At 53.4% G+C, this 5,000-nt stretch overlaps 1 non-coding gene across 1 annotated transcript in view; it reads left to right on the forward strand.

Moving 5' to 3' along the window:
- Positions 1–4,392: 4,392 nt before the first annotated feature.
- LOC124761267 overlaps positions 4,393–5,000 on the forward strand; it is a 1,909-nt gene continuing 1,301 nt past the window's right edge. Inside the window, exon 1 of the ribosomal RNA XR_007012413.1 lies at positions 4,393–5,000. This exon is cut by the window's right edge and continues 1,301 nt beyond it. This is a non-coding gene — a ribosomal RNA (small subunit ribosomal RNA).

A 5,000-nucleotide genomic window follows, 5' to 3' on the forward strand; every position in this document is an offset into this window, starting at 1 on the left:
GGGATCCGACGGAACTACGCCACCCATGCCGGCAAAACAGTATCGCCATCTATGAAAATAGGGCGACACCACATGCAATACCGCCATCTATGCGCATCTGACAACACTACGTCCGCACCACAAAACATACCGCCATCTGTAGGTCTCCCGCAACATGACCTCCTCCAACGACGATACCGCCATCTATGCGACGCCAAGCCGATTAAGACAGCGATGGCGCCACAGTGCCCGCCTTTCGACGCCACCCACAAAGCCTGCAGCCTCTGTCGACCATAGCACCCAATCTCCAGTGGCTCTGCCGCACGAAGCCGTGGACCGGCAATGACTCCACCCGCACCCGTTCGTGCACCACCCCAACCGCCAAACGCGCACCTCCAGCGGATGAACGGCGGACGTTTCCCGCACTCGTAAAGTGCAATCCACCCCTATAACGTGCGTTTCATGAAGAGTTATTGCCAATATGCGACATTCCCGCTGTCCCTATACATGAGCCGCGACCTGTACCACTTACGAGCGAGAGACGCGATCGCGTTGCTCACTGTACGGCGTCCGATACCGAGCCATCAGCATGTCGGTCCCCATGCGCGTTGCACTCGCACTCGCAGTCGCAAAAACGTGGGGCAAATATATTACGCGGAAGAGTTATAACAGACCGAGCCCCACTGCATGAGGGGAGTCTTTGTCACTAATGTACACAGATGGAACATTTTGGACTGGAACCAGATTACCCGTACACACGGCGCTGATTAGTAATCAATGCAGAGCCATCAAACTACAGAATATATATACAACTGTCCGTATACATGCTGAAAGAGTCTGCCCACAATGGGAACCACACGTCAGCCAGCCACTCTGATCACGCACCACTCTCTGCTTCTAACGGGCGCACATACAATATGTAAGCACCAGCATGGAACAACATCCAGTGCATCCTCTCCGCCACATTACACAATCCACACTATCACAACCAGACCAGGAGGTCCATGCGGAAAATACAATATCCCACCCTTTCGACATCCACCATTGCGCAGATCAGGCACCAACACCCACACATGTCCTATACAACGGTGCACCCAACATCACAATAGTACCTCCTGTCACAGCGCACAAACAATGACATGAGTCAAAGACACAGGTCTGACACAAGCATAGAATTGGAGCGCCGCCTCTAATAAGCCAAAGGTGCATCCTGACGTGACAAATCTGATCATGTCACAAGCATTCACTTACTATAATCACTATCAACGAACCTGCCGCCCCCGCCCCCCCCTACACCTTTCCTTACAACAACGTGTAACCTAACCTAACCTAACCTATGTTGTACCTTAACCTAACCTATGTTGTACCTTAACCTAACCTATGTTGTACCTTAACCTAACCTATGTTGTGCCTTAACCTAACCTATGTTGTGCCTTAACCTAACCTATGTTGTGCCTTAACCTAACCTATGTTGTGCCTTAACCTAACCTATGTTGTGCCTTAACCTAACCTATGTTGTGCCTTAACCTAACCTATGTTGTGCCTTAACCTAACCTATGTTGTGCCTTAACCTAACCTATGTTGTGCCTTAACCTAACCCATGTTGTGCCTTAACCTAACCCATGTTGTGCCTTAACCTAACCCATGTTGTGCCTTAACCTAACCCATGTTGTGCCTTAACCTAACCCATGTTGTGCCTTAACCTAACCCATGTTGTGCCTTAACCTAACCCATGTTGTGCCTTAACCTAACCCATGTTGTGCCTTAACCTAACCCATGTTGTGCCTTAACCTAACCCATGTTGTGCCTTAACCTAACCCATGTTGTGCCTTAACCTAACCCATGTTGTGCCTTAACCTAACCCATGTTGTGCCTTAACCTAACCCATGTTGTGCCTTAACCTAACCCATGTTGTGCCTTAACCTAACCCATGTTGTGCCTTAACCTAACCCATGTTGTGCCTTAACCTAACCCATGTTGTGCCTTAACCTAACCCATGTTGTGCCTTAACCTAACCCATGTTGTGCCTTAACCTAACCCATGTTGTGCCTTAACCTAACCCATGTTGTGCCTTAACCTAACCCATGTTGTGCCTTAACCTAACCCATGTTGTGCCTTAACCTAACCCATGTTGTGCCTTAACCTAACCCATGTTGTGCCTTAACCTAACCCATGTTGTGCCTTAACCTAACCTATGTTGTGCCTTAACCTAACCTATGTTGTGCCTTAACCTAACCTATGTTGTGCCTTAACCTAACCCATGTTGTGCCTTAACCTAACCCATGTTGTGCCTTAACCTAACCCATGTTGTGCCTTAACCTAACCCATGTTGTGCCTTAACCTAACCCATGTTGTGCCTTAACCTAACCCATGTTGTGCCTTAACCTAACCCATGTTGTGCCTTAACCTAACCCATGTTGTGCCTTAACCTAACCCATGTTGTGCCTTAACCTAACCCATGTTGTGCCTTAACCTAACCCATGTCGTGCCTTAACCTAACCCATGTCGTGCCTTAACCTAACCCATGTCGTGCCTTAACCTAACCCATGTCGTGCCTTAACCTAACCCACGTCGTGCCTTAACCTAACCCACGTTGTCGCCTAACGTAACCCACGTTGTCGCCTAAACCTGCTCTGTAATTGTTATACGACTCGTTCAATTAGTGTAGTGTTGCCCACCCGCAACCCTCGCAATATAGTTCGCTACTCGCACTCCCCGCTCCCCTGTGTATCGCTTCATGTTAAACACCTTGCAAGTCTTGCTCACTTTCCACATGCTCCTGCTGTACACTGTAATGTGGATGGCAGCAGGACGTACATGCCGCCCCTCCCCACGTCCCCACCTTGCCCCCTGCCTTCGCAAGCTGGTTGGTGAGAACTTTGCATGTTCAATGCCCTCCGCATGCGACGTACTCAGGCTACGTTGTGGTGCGGCCTGTGTCAACTGTCCGCTAATGTCGTACGCGTAAACCACAATCTGTACTGCACATTCGTCCTTATGTACTGAATGATACATCGTGGCACATGTGTGACCGTACAACGACTGCGCCCAAAAACGGCGGACCATACAGTGCAAATATTGTGCACGCAGCTACGTGTCGTCTCCCTATGAGAGCTGGATTGCAGTGTGGTACGCCATAGAGACGTGTGGGAGGAACGGACGCCGTGGATGGCGATCAGCATGAGCTGTCTGTTGATGTATTCGGACCTAGTCGTCTCTCCTCACACACCGTGATGGCATGGTGCACCGCGTTCCATATCTGCGACATGCTACAGAGGCCGGTTGACAGTCGTTCGAGCAATGGACATCGCATACGTACGGGGGCCACCTTCCACGTATTGTCTAGGCGTGCACATTTTGTTGCGTGTATGTGGGCAGACGTAGTGTGGCGTGACACCTGACACAGGCATGCAATAATCGTGGAAGTTGCAAATGGCGATGGACGCCTGCGTTTTCTGGTGAAGTTACGCAAATGAACAAATGGTAACCTGTTGTGGTGCGGTTGTTCTCGCTAGGGGTGAATCGGTGATGGCGACGATAGGTTGAGGTACTAACCGGTTGTTCCAGCGATACCCACCATGCCGACGAAACTGAACGGCATCTGGGTGTGAAGCGATACGCGGCGGTGGCTGGGTGGGACCGTCCCCGGCCGGTGAGGGGGCGCCTCCCGGCGTGCTGGCCGCGCGGTGCGTGGGCGCACGCGCTACAGCCGGCTGGTGGGGGCGGCCAGTGGCAGGCGCGCCGGCCGACGGACGCGGCAGGCGTCGCAGCTGCGCGCCGGCGCACCCTGCGCGCGGCGCCGTGCGGCCAAAGTAGGTCCTCGCGGGCCCGGTGCGAAGCGCGGTGGACATCTTCAGTGTGCTGGTCCGATTGAGGACTGTGTGCGTTGAGGATGCGCTGCCGCCCGGCGCTCGGCGCCGCGACGCCGTCTGCTGCTCGGTCGCCCCAGCGGTTCTCGCTGGTGGTTTGTATCGCAGCTGTGCGGATGTGTTGGCGCGTGCGCTGTGCTGGGAGAGTTCGCTTCGGCACCCAAGTGGGGCTTTTGTCCTTCTGTGGCGCTGGCGTTGGAGCTGCCGGTCACCGTAGGTGGCGCGTGTTGTCTCCCGCCGGCAATGCCACGACAGCACGCTCCCGGGCCTCTGTCGGCAGCGGCAAGCTCAGTTGGGAGCACGGGTGGTCGCACCGAAAGCGTCTACTCGCCTAACTCCGGGCGATTGCGCCTCTCTCGAACCCGACCAAGTACTTGGGACGGCGCTGCGCGCCGCCGGGACCTGAGAGGGTTTCGAGGTGTATTGTGCAGGGGAGCTCAGCCTCCTCCTGTTTGCAGAATGATTGAGCGGACGCTTGCGTGTTCGCGCGGGCCCCCGGGACACACTCCCGGGCGGCCGGCTGCTCAGCTCTAGTTGACGCAGCTCCCTGGTTGATCCTGCCAGTAGTCATATGCTTGTCTCAAAGATTAAGCCATGCATGTCTCAGTACAAGCCGCATTAAGGTGAAACCGCGAATGGCTCATTAAATCAGTTATGGTTCCTTAGATCGTACCCACGTTACTTGGATAACTGTGGTAATTCTAGAGCTAATACATGCAAACAGAGTCCCGACCAGAGATGGAAGGGACGCTTTTATTAGATCAAAACCAATCGGTCGGCTCGTCCGGTCCGTTTGCCTTGGTGACTCTGAATAACTTTGGGCTGATCGCACGGTCCTCGTACCGGCGACGCATCTTTCAAATGTCTGCCTTATCAACTGTCGATGGTAGGTTCTGCGCCTACCATGGTTGTAACGGGTAACGGGGAATCAGGGTTCGATTCCGGAGAGGGAGCCTGAGAAACGGCTACCACATCCAAGGAAGGCAGCAGGCGCGCAAATTACCCACTCCCGGCACGGGGAGGTAGTGACGAAAAATAACGATACGGGACTCATCCGAGGCCCCGTAATCGGAATGAGTACACTTTAAATCCTTTAACGAGTATCTATTGGAGGGCAAGTCTGGTGCCAGCAGCCGCGGTAATTCCAGCTCC

The sequence above is a fragment of the Schistocerca piceifrons genome, unplaced genomic scaffold, assembly GCF_021461385.2.
Source record: "Schistocerca piceifrons isolate TAMUIC-IGC-003096 unplaced genomic scaffold, iqSchPice1.1 HiC_scaffold_578, whole genome shotgun sequence".
Classification (NCBI taxonomy): Eukaryota; Metazoa; Arthropoda; class Insecta; order Orthoptera; family Acrididae; genus Schistocerca; species Schistocerca piceifrons.